At 40.1% G+C, this 12652-nt stretch overlaps 1 pseudogene; it reads right to left on the bottom strand.

Annotated features, from left to right (window-relative positions):
- Positions 1 to 9081: 9081 nt before the first annotated feature.
- LOC124799561 lies at positions 9082 to 9199 on the bottom strand (annotated as a pseudogene).
- Positions 9200 to 12652: the final 3453 nt, after the last annotated feature.

The following is a 12652-nucleotide window of genomic DNA, read 5'->3' as shown; positions in this document are numbered from 1 at the left end:
AATAGCATTTCAGTCAATGTTTTGCATGATGTTACTAGACATCTTAATCATGGGTTTTCAGTTAAATTTCACTGCTGTAGCTCTGATACCTTTGGAGATGGAACGTTTTACCACTTTTAAACAGAACTTAAAAATGCTATGTTTCTGACTGAAATATCTCATTTCTCGAAAGCCGCTATTCCTGCAGCTATAACATTTTCACTGCTGTTTTATTACAGCATAGCGCTTCAGTCAATGTTTTACATGATGTTACTAGACATCTTAACTTCACTGCTCTATCTCTAATACCCTGGGAGATGGAAGGTTTTACCACTTTGTAAACAGATCTAAAAAATTCTATTTTTATGACTGAAATGTCTCATTTCTCGAAAACCGCTACTCCTACAGCTATAAAATTTTTATTGCTGTTTTGTTACAGCATAGCAATTACACAAATACTAACTACTCATTTCAGACAAAATTGTGTTTTCTAACATGTTTTCTTTCTCTTAAACTGCTAGTGCTATGCTATGAAATTTTTAGTGCTGCTTTATTACACCACAGCAATCACAAAAATAATAATACAACACAAATAAGACAAAATTTTTCTCTGATAAATCCGGTGGCAGGATTAGGCAGTTTCGTTCCGTGATAACTCCCGATTGGCAACAGTTAGACACATTTTGACTGCGAGCCATTTCACACAAGACACGGAGATAAAGGCGTGGTCAGAATTCGTCTAAATGTTTCCAATCGATAGTTATCGCGGAACGAAGCTCACCGATTTTGCCACCTAATTTACAGGGAAAAATTTCTTATTTTACAGGTAACCATCTCAGTATGAATCCCTTCCAGTAAAGTATTATTATTTTTGCGATTGCTATGGTGTAATGAAGCGGTAGTAAAAATTTCATCGCATATCACTAGCAGTTTTAGAGAAAGAAAACATGTTAGACAGAAAACACAATGTTTAGCTCTATTTATAAACCGGAAATACGTTAAATCTCCAAAATTATTAGAGCCAGAGCAGTGGAATTTTAACTATAAGCTCATAATTCAGACCTCTAATAGCATCATGTAAGATTTTGACTGTAACTTTGTTACTCAGTGGACACGAGTCAAGGAAATGTAGATATGTCTCCAAATTTTCTGCAAGCACTGTATTGATACTTTTGACGAACTAAAACAGGAAATATTTTGTTGCAGATCTGTCTCCAATATCAGACTCTTTCAGTCGGAAAAAAAGACAGAGAGTGAAACTTTCTGGCAGATTAAAACTGTGTGTCGGACCGAGACTCGTACTCGGGACCTTTGCCTTTCGCGGGCAAGTGCTCTACCAACTGAGCTACCCAAGCACGACCTGTCATCACAGCTGTACTTCTGCCAGTATCTCGTCTCCTACCTTCCAAAGCTGTGATGACGGGTCGTGAGTCGTGCTTGGGTAGCTCAGTTGGAAGCCGGCACGGTAACTCAGCGTTTCGGTCAGAGGGTTAGCTGCCCTCTGTAATAAAAAAAACTGAGTTAATGGATCAACGACGAACTGAAACGGGTGTTTTGCGACGTCCGCCTCGAGCAGATACAACGAACAAAAACGAACAAAATGAGTTTAATAAAAAAAATGGTAGAGGACTTGCCCGCGAAAGGCAAGGTCCCGAGTTCGAGTCTCGGTCCGGCACACAGTTTTAATCTGCCAGGAAGTTTCATGTCAGCGCACACTCCTATGCAGAGTGAAAATCTCATTCAAGATCGACAGTTTTGTTTTAAACATTGTGGCTGATTCCAGACACAATACGGAAGTTGTATCCATATCACTTAACCTGGGAGAGCCTGAGATGAGGCAGACATACAAGCTTCATTAAATGTTTCAGATGGACGTACAACTTCCGTGCAAATAAAAGACTGTTCTGACCCCAGTGGTGCAAATTTACGTAAGAGGAAGAAGATCAATGTTGAGGGTTGTACCTCCTGCTCGGAAAGACAGAGAGAGAGAGAGAGAGAGAGAGAGAGACTGAAAGGGAGAAAGCATCCGCGGATTTGAAAATAAAATACCTAGAGGTGCCTACGAAGGAATTTGTAAATTTATTTCTACTGGGCATGAGAACACACCACCCCACAATTTCAGCTGAGTCAAAAAAGCACATGGAATTAAAGAATGAAATTATAGATATAAAACTAAAAATGAAAAGCTTAAAAGTGTATCAGAACAGACTGATATTATTTGAGACTAGTGGTCTTTGTGTTCTTTTAATATGAAATTTAAGTGTCTAAGTTTTTAATAGATTTTTAAAGTTTCTTAAAAGCAGCTTTCCATTTTAATGAATACAATTCATATTAAGTTCTCTCTCCCTTCGCTGCTGTAACCCTGTCGATGTTGGGAGGGTAAATAAGGACTTATAACAGCGATCCAGTACTGTGTAGAAGATATTACCTACATAATACGCAAGAGTGTTAATACATCTCTATTTTCCAAACGTTTCACTGTCTTCACCCTAAAGGAGAAATGTGCGAGCATGTAGGAGCAATTGTTTCAATTACCATCTGAAAATATTCTCTCTTTAATAATAAATGAGGAATTACTTTAACGTTCCATAATGTGTTGAAATGTTACGAGTTGTTAAACTATTACAACTTTGAAAAAGAGAAAGAATATTTTAATAATTCTAGCCAAAAATTTGTGTAATAGAGAAGAAAATTAGCACCGCCGCGAGTTTTTGAGCTGCCCCAATGGATTCCTTGAACAGTTTCCTGGCTTTCTCTGTAAGGAGCAAAATATGTGCAAACTAACCTAAAATAAAGTTCGAATTTGGTGTCGTAATTTAAAAGGTCCATCTTGATAAAAATGTCATAACAACCTTCACCGTCATGTTCCGCAAAAATACCAGTAATCTTTTCTTCTTCATCAAGTTAAGGAGCCACGATTACATTACCGTGTCATCTTCTGCATATTGTAGCAAAATATCTAAGTAGTTCAAAGTCAGATTCAATTCGGCCGCGCTTCTCTCTGTCCCGTTGCCGACTACCCGCTGGTGCCGCGGCTGCGCGATGGGTCGCGCCTTGGGAAACAGCGGCGACTGCGGACGAAATTCGGTCGCTTCGTCGCATGCCTGAGAGAGCAGGCAGCGCATTTCGCCGTGGGGGGTCTGTCGCTGCAGCAAGCCACTGTCGTGCCTTGGACAACGCACGTATTCGCAGCCACAATAACTGGATCTGCTACAAGCGAAGTCCTTCATTTCTGCATAATTATTGACTCATGCATCATTTATGACTTGTTTTACAAATGTCATTCTGGATATTCCTTTGACTTTCTTTCCGTGTATACATCACCCAACATATTTACAGGGAACTATTCATGGCTTATTATGTTGTCTATTAATACTTGTCGTTTTCGTTCAAATGATTTCTTAGAAGTCATTTCTTCGTCATTACTCTGAAAGACTTCCTTTTTGGAGGTTTTATATGCTTATTTTTTGAGAGGTGTCTCCAGTATCATACATCAAACGCTTCAAGGGATTTAATTTTATTTTTCCTTATCATTCACGTTTAACAGCAGGAAAGTACAATGCTCCAAATGAATCTTTTAATCATTTTTCCCTCACTTCAGCATTCCCGTTGATGAGGAGCAAAGTATTTTTATTTTATTTATAAACGTTACTTTTTGCTTTTCTGATTCTCAATCTTATATCTTCTTTGCTTTTTCCGTTTAAATGTTTCAGTGATTTTAATGATTTTTATTTCCTCTAATTTTAATGTTTGCTTCCTGTGATTCCTTGGAGAACACGAGTCGTGCCCTGCTTTTCATTATATTTTCTGTTCTGTATTTATGTCTTAGTATTGCGGATCTTCTAAGATTCTTTGTAGGTTTCTTTCGCCTGGGGCTCTCACAGATATGTCATCCGCAAACTTAGGCATCTTCTCTACTTTGATACCTATACACTATTCTTTACACTCATTCGTCGCATGTTTGACGTGTTGCATAGTCTTGATATAGCCTTCGCTTTTAAGTCTCCTATAGTATCAGACATCTCCAAGTATCTTGCCACTCCTATAATAAAATTCTTTCAATTCTTCTGCTGTCTCTTTTCCAGTTTTGATGCTTAGAAAGCCACTCTACGTTCTGCTACTTTTTGTCGTTTTCATCTCTGCTTCCCCTATATCGTATAATTAGTTGCTTCTTCATTTCATTAAACAGACTTTTTATTATATCTTCCTTCTTGTATCCAGAAGAGCTTTTTGGCCTGCAGGTCTTAATAACGGAATCGTTTCCCTTGTACTTTTATTCCCATTCTCAGACTTTTCCTTTCATTTCCATCATTGTTATGGACTTTCAGTCCTGTTCTGAAGAATCGATTCTTTCAGGTTCTTCACTGCTTCTTTACCATTGGGGTTAAACAAAGGTAAGCAAAAGCTCCAACACTGCCTTATACTCCGTTAATTGGTGCTCGTTTTTCACACTGGTACGATGAAAAATAATAGCAACAATTTGTCTCTTCCTATATTTTGGACTTTACTGTCTTAAACTGTAACTGAAAGAGTTTGTGGTCGCACGTAGGTAGACGCACGTTCGTATTCTTCAAGCTGGTAGCCGACAGTCTGAAAATAATTCTTGCCTGGGAAAGTATGACATTAAAAAAGTACAACGCGAGGAACAAGCTATAACTTATCGCCTTGCATCAGGAAGTAATCCAGCGTCGTCTGGGGATTTGAATTAAGCACCTCATAAACATGGTCAGAATCAAAGGGGTAACGGCCCGTAATTTGGGCAGCGTGACCTGTATGTAGATCGTAAACCGCTGGAAGCACTTAACACATATTCGGTACCTGGTTGTTACCACACCGCCTGCGGTGGGCTTCAGATAAGACAAAATAAGAAGTAGAATTAAAGACATACAGGGACGTAAATTTATGGTTATATTACAATGGTGATGTCTAGCGCTATATTCCTCAGTGTGTGGTAGAGGATACTTCTGATACTATTATCTGTTATCCCAAATCCTCTCCCACTCGCGGAAGAACTACTGCCGATTTGATTGCGTACGAACTCGAATTTCGCTGATATTGTGGTCAATTGGTGACATGTATGTCTCAGGAGTAAATATGTTGGCTGACTCTTCTTCGAATATAGATTCCGAGAATTATTACATTAGGTACCTAAACCTCTCTGCAATGCTCAGCACTCCTGCTGCAGAATCTGTCCCTGGAATTTAATCAGCACCATCGCTATGTTATAGTGCTTGATAAATGGTGAGCCAGGAGTGTCTTCTTTGTATTTTTTTTACCTATTCTATTAATGTTACCGTGTTGTCCCCGGACTGGTGAGCGCTACTTGAGAGTAGATTGAACAAACGTTTGAATGCCACTTCTTCCATGGATGAACCCAGCATTGACCGGGTATGTATTTATTCCAGTCTTCTATTAGTCCATCACCTCCTTCCTCCTCTCTCTATCAATCTCACCCTCCTCCCTTTTTCACCTTCTACTTCTCCTCTGCACATCTCCTCCGCCTCCTAATTCCACGTCCTCCTTCCCCTCTCTTTGTCAATCTCCTCATTCGCCTCTCTCTGTCCACCTTGTCCTCTCCTCACTCTCTCTTCTTCTCCTCCTGTTCCCTTTCTCTGTTCATTTCCTGCTCTCCCTCTGTCTGTTCATCTCCTCTTCTCCCATCTCCCTGCCTATCTCTGCCCCCTCCTTCTTCCATCTATCTGTCCCCTTCTCTTTCCTTTCTCTGTCCCTCTTATCCTCTCCACTCTCCTTGACCACTTTTCCCTCCCTTTATTCTATCCATCTCCTCCCCCTCCTCCTATCTGTGCCTATCTTCTCCTTCCCTCCCGCTGTCTGTCCATCTCCTCGTCCTCCCTTCTCTCTCAACGACATGAAGTTGGTGGTTCTTACCCCTACACCATTTCTTTCCACATTTAAACTAATATGTGTAACATGTCTAATCGAAATCGTTGCAAGTGTTTAGGAAAAGGTTTTTATTCGAGGTGTTGCTCGCTTACGCGAATGTCAAATATATTTCACACATATTTAACGTATTTCAAATGTATTTGGGTACATCTTTCACCTGTTTGTCTAGCGAATTACGCTCTGCAGTTTCATTTTCACGCAGATGAACATTTTATAACGTCATATCTTCTGAGCTATGTGCAGTAAAATGATATATTTCTGCAGGTACATCCAGTGGTATAAGTGCCTACTGTCTGCTAAATGCGTTGTGAATGTATTTAGTTGTAAAGAAGAAACAAATTAAAACGTCATACACGATGCGACAGTTTGTGTTGCACGTCAGTGTTCATGATGTATCTCCTGAACTATGTGTCGCACAATGATATATTTTTCTAGATATTTTCAGCGGCATTTGTCGATATTATCTGCGAAATGTGCTGTGAAAATATTTAATAGCAACGAAGTAATTAATGTATATATCTTGCAAGATGCGGCAGTTTTAACGCATATAGTGTTTATGATGTCATATTTCCTGAAGTATATGTTGTATAATGGTGTAATTTTTGTGTTAGATTCAGTGGTATATGTGAATACAGGCTACGTAACGTGTCTCGAATACAGTTAGTAGTAAAGAAGTAAAACTTAAAACATCATGCTTCATGTGGCAGTTTTACTGCATGAAGGGCGAAAATATTTAAGCGATAAACTTTTTTTTTCTTTCATCATTTTGTGGGCGTCGTCATCGAGAAAAAGTTTCTTAAAGGTTTGAAATTATATATAAAGTTTGTTGCCAGTCTCAAAGTGTTCGCATTCTCAAATAGTGGATGACCAAAATTTTGGTATTCTCGCGTCTTGAGCAACGCTGCTTTTTCATTCCCAGCCCTTTGGTATGTGGGTGGTTCTTGTCCCACAGCGATTCTTTCCAGACAATAAATAATATGTGTACCAAGTTTGGCTGAAATCGGTCCGGTGGTTAAGGGAACGTTGTGTATCATACATACAACACACATTTTCATAATTTGTATGGATATCATGAACAGTAACTGTGCTATAACATTCACCTGTGAGCCACCAGAAGTTACTTTTATATCTGACGATGTCGCCTCGTTAAAGTCGCCGTGTTGATCTGTCAGGAAATTCTGACTCCAGTCAGAAGGCACGTCCAGTATTTAGTAATCCATTATTTTGTTCACAAAATGACGGGAGGGAAGTGCGTCGAATGCTTCAGGATGGAAAGGGACACCGCATCAACTAGTGCGTCCTGAGCTATGGTGTTTTAGATGTTAATGATGAAAAGTGTGTTGATTTCGCAAAATCTCCGCCGCATCCACCTTGACTTTTATTGATCAGATATTCGTTCCGTAAACGGGTCATAATATGAGAGCATAAAAGTGCTTCGTAATTACTCAACAGATTGACTTCGAAAACATGGACCTGTAATTAAGTACGTCTGTCGGACGATTCTTTTTGAAAACGGGATTTTTACCAGTCGTTTGCAACCCTTTCTTGGTCCAGTGTTCAACTATAAATTGCTAGGTGATGGGGGAAGTTCCTTCAAACCGAAACGTGGAAATGTATTTATCCTGAATGAGATTTTCACTCTGCAGCGGAGTGTGCGCTGATATGAAAATTCCTGGCAGATTAAAACTGTGTGCCTGCATAGTTCGCAGGAGAGATTCTGTAAAGTTTGGAAGGTAGGAGACGAGGTACTGGCGGAAGTAAAGCTGTGAGCAAGGGGCGTGAGTCGTGCTTGGGTAGCTCAGTTGGTAGAGCACGTACCCGCAAAAGGCAAAGGTCCCGAGTTCGAGTCTCGGTCCGGCACACAGTTTCAATCTGCCAGGAAGTTTGTATTTATCCTGTTTACTATCGTTATATTCTTAACCTACCAAGCAACTGGCCTGAAAATACAGCGGGGCAATAAAAAAATGAGATCTTCTAAATCTTAACATCGTTCGACGAAGGCATATCATGTCTATTAACGATACGTCACTAGCTGTTCCTGATTTTAACATTATTGAATTCCTGACTTGACCGAGTATTAATTATGCCTGTATCATTCATACATAAGAACCTTTAGATTTGTACGCTATAGATCAAAGGAAGTTATTAATGGGTCTACATTTTACTTAGGTTGTGTTTTGCATACGGACGCACAAAACCATTTATCAAATTATATTTCGTGCGGCATTTGACTGTTTTATCTCTGTATTACATGTCTGTGCCCTCATACGCATGTCACGTGCGGCCATTGAGGTACTTAACTCCGTTGGGAGCAGCCTTCTTCACCCCCTCGATACAAAATTCGCCCGATAATCTTGGGATCTCAACCAGCGTGAGTTGCTGTATGTGGAACGCTAAATCACTGTCGGTGGGCCACGATCCCGACCTGTCAGATTCCGGCACGAGCTGATACAGATGTCTTCCTCTTACATGAAGAATAACAACCGACATTCAAATGCTGTTTCTGAATGAGCACCGCGCTGTTAATCTTTCCTTGTGTACACAATGTGGACGGCATTGCTGCTTCCTATTTAGTACACTCACGCTATACTAATCATTAGCATACCATAGTACTTCACGCCAACTTGACGTTCGTTGTATATCGTCTTCGTGGTGTTCCAACTTCTTTATATTCTTCCGAAGGTTTTCATGACGTTAGCTGCAGCTGGGCACTGAAATGTATCCACGCTAACAGGTGGCATTTTGTGCTGGAACAAGACTCGAACCTGCATTTCCCACTTTACTTGAGCGGTATCCTTAATAGTCTCAGCCATCAGAGCACGCTTCCTTTCGGCCCCAAAGTCCGAGCCTGTTACTCACTACTGACTAGCAAACCCAAGACCAAACATCGTCTACTGAGTGACATGGACCGTCAAACATTGAGGAGCGCGAGTGTCAAATGTTCATGTACACAGCTGAGAACTTAAAACTCAAGGCCTACAGTGGTCGGGCAACTCCTCAGAAGCTACACATTCCATAAAGCACTCAGCCTTCAGGCCACAAGTGGCCCATCGGGACCATCCGACCGCCGTGTCATCCTCAACTGAGGAGGCAGATAGGAGGGGCGTGTGGTCAGCACACCGCTCTCCCAGTCGTTACGGTGGTTTTCTTTTACCGGAGCCGCTACTGTTCGGTCGAGGCTGAGTGCACCCCGAAAAATGGCAACAGCACATGGTAGCCCGGATGGTCACCCATCCAAGAGCCGGCCTCGCCCGTCAGCGCTTAACTTCGGTGATCTGACGGGAACTGGTGTATCCACTGCAGCAAGGCCGTTGCCTACACATTTCATAGCCAGTGCGAAATGACACTTGAGATGGTGAATAGCGACACCACCGTATGGCGGATAACTGGTAACGAGTGGTTTGGATTGATGAATCATGCTACATCCTTCGACAATCCGACGGTTTGTGTTTGAAAAACAGCTGGAGAACGTTAACTGCCATCATGTGTAGTGCCTTCAGCCAAGTACGGAGAAGGTTGTGTGTAACGGTATGGGGGTATGTTTCATAGTCAGGGTGTGGTCCCCTTACTGTGCTGAAGAGAACTCTAAATGCGGAATGATATTCAACAGATTTTGCAGATTTGTGTACTGCATACAGTAGAGGAACAGTTAAGAGACGAAGATTGTTTGTACTAGCACGGAAATGCACCCTATTGTAAAGCAATATCTCTGGTGCAATGGTTTGTAGGCAATAACGTTCCTAAAATGGACTACCCTGCCCATGGTTACGACCCGTACGCGATGGAACACCTTCGAGATAAGTTAGAACGTCGACTTCGCTCCAGATCCCACGTCCAGTCTAATTACCTTCTCTGGATTCGACTCTTCAGAAAGAATGGGCCGCCATTCCTTCACAGACATCAGCCGAGTTCAAACCGTCATAAAGGCAAAGACTCCATTGATAGTTGTCCGAATACTGTGATCTGACGGTGAAAGTCCAGAAACAGGAAAAAATGAAATAGTATAGGTCACACACAGGGACAACCTTATTTCAGCAAAAGTATATTATTTATTTTAAATACGTGAACTGGTAAGGCTTTGTTTCACGCTTGGCGATAACATGCAAAACTGCAAAGAAACCTTCAGGCAGTAGGAATTATGAAAACTAGACTGATACACTTCCATAAATAGAAGAGTGAATAAAAAACACATCACTTTCAGTTTTTTACATTTATGCTGGACTTTATAATTGGTTGGTGTAATGGTATGGGCCCGTGTAGGAGCCAATGGCTGAAGAGTATCATATAAAAAGATGTTTTTTCATTACTTTTACGAAGAAACCATCGATCTTTAAGGAACTCTTATATCCCAAAATACATCAAAGACTGAAAAATAGATGTTAATTGTACTCATAGACAGTATGCATAAGGCGTTTTAAGCAACATCTGTATTACGTGAATATTTTTCCGAGAAGCAAACGTCGCATTAGAAAGCTAAGACACCCTGTTCTGGTCTCTTACCTACGTTTTAGATCTCTGCTTATTAGGAGGAACGTGTTGTTAGTTCTGTGTCCTATCTGATTTATTGAGTAACAATCATTTTACCCATAATTATTTGTGTCTGCAATTATGGTAGAAGCCTTATTATTACCACATTAATCTCATATGTTTCAGGTAGATGTGTCAGGAAATTGTACACACATTGAAGGCAGAACGACCGAACACTTATCACGTCGCATTGTCTAAGGATTGTATTGTCCATAAGTCGAACCTGCAGATCTATTTTTATGATGTCCGAAGTAATGTTACGTGGATGTCTGTATAGTATTTTCACTGCCAAGAGGCCTTCAAACAATGATGATGTTCAATAGCCACCAGGGTCTGATACATCAAAAGATCATGATGTGCGATGTTCCCTAAAAGATATTCTGCTGAGTAGTTTCCCTACAAGCAAACCAACTGCGACTTTACCTGACGTTGCCCGCATCTTAGGTAATTGGGCTACGCATGGCACTATTTGAAATGATTAGCCCGATAATGTCGAGGGACCGAGCCACACCTGTGTCCTTTCATACTCAGCAGCTAACTCGGTGGAATTAATAACCTGTAGCTGTGATCCTGTAGTCAAATAGTCTAGGCAATGGCAAGAATTGCTAATTAACAAAATAGACATAAATATTAAATAAGACACAAATGACGCAATAATAAAAGGGACACTATTCTAACGTCAGTAATTTATGTAGACATCATCAGAGAATTCCGCTGAATGCTTACTCAAAAAAGTAAATCTCATATATACGGAAAGTGGTCCTACAATAACCAGTTATTATTAAATAACTTAACGAAATGCAGTAAAGTTGAGTTGAGAGCATTACGAGAATGGTAGCAAAATTCCCAAACTAAATAGTCATCGAAGACACGCAAAAAACTAAGTCCATTTCGTGATCACAATGCACGTAATATTCATTAGCTTAAAATGATTCAGAGTTCAGTATCACAATTTACATAATATCACACGAGAGATAACTCGCACTGTCTATTCTCAATTCCGCAAACCAAGCGGGAAAAGATAAAAGTTCTGAAACGGGGCACTTCCAGTCCTCGCGAAATTTGGAGCCCCGTCAAAAGTTTAGGTACTGTAGCAACCGTTCACCACCCAGAATCAGTCACCCACATGACCGAATGTTACACGTTCTAACAGGCAGGTTTCCCTTCCTCCAGAACTAATACAAAAGTATCTAGAATCGCTCCCTTGAGTGCACCACTTAAACACTGTCTGTCTGCACTTGACTCCAGCAAAGTTACGCCACTGTCTAACTCTTATTGACTGAAGGCCATCCCCTACAAAAATACATCGTTCTCATGTTTTACAGACATGATTTTGATTCAACTTGACCACTTTCCGCCCTAAAGTAACGTATTTGAACAAATTTAAATAAATAAATGTTATAAACATTCGGCCACACTCAGACAATTCGCAATAAATATAATGAATGTTTGGTTATGAATAAATAAGCTTGGGCAAGTGTTCTCGCGTTAACTGACAGAAAAATGACATTAAAAATTATTAAAACAATTATTTATGTCTGCTTCATAGTGGCATCTTTTCGCATTCTTTTCGACAGTCGTGTCAGTTAACACATGAGACTGACCAATTTTACATAACTACGGTCTTTTAATGTCAGTTGTACTCAACTTTTAAATAAAGTTACTGGCAAAATAGTAACATATTCCTTAAATAAGTACACAACTGTGGTAAGATATGAGGTCCTCATGAAGCATTCAGTTGCTATGTTATTGTGAAGGATACGATGTTTTGACAAACATTTGCATGGTGAAAAAGATATAAAAACATAATAAATCAATAAATAAAACAGTTACAGATACATACCTTTCAAAGATGATGGTTATAGGTTTGTTTGCTGAAATTCCATGCAGCATTTAAAAAGTTGTTAATCCTAAAATTCATTGTGAAAATATTTATTCGGTGTAAAATATTGACTTCTATTGCTTTAAGATATTGAAAATATTATTGATTTACTGGATGCACCTGATTTTTCTGAGACCGCCCGATGTATTCGGATTTGCTTTGTTATGTAACTGTGACTTATTACAGAATTTTTAAGAGTTGTAAGAATCCTTGTTTCAGACTGTCTGAATTCCTCGTGCATCGCCTGTTCTTCAGTTAAGAGAGCAATTGCAGTCTAAATTTCCTGCATTTGTGATTTTTCCCGTTTGTGGCTGTCCTAATCGCCTTCGTACCTGCGCAAGACCACACCGGGCGCTATGA

Source organism: Schistocerca piceifrons, chromosome 5, assembly GCF_021461385.2.
Source record: "Schistocerca piceifrons isolate TAMUIC-IGC-003096 chromosome 5, iqSchPice1.1, whole genome shotgun sequence".
Classification (NCBI taxonomy): domain Eukaryota; kingdom Metazoa; phylum Arthropoda; class Insecta; order Orthoptera; family Acrididae; genus Schistocerca; species Schistocerca piceifrons.
Note: the sequence above shows the minus strand (reverse complement) of the source record. Positions and strands in the feature narration are given on the sequence as shown.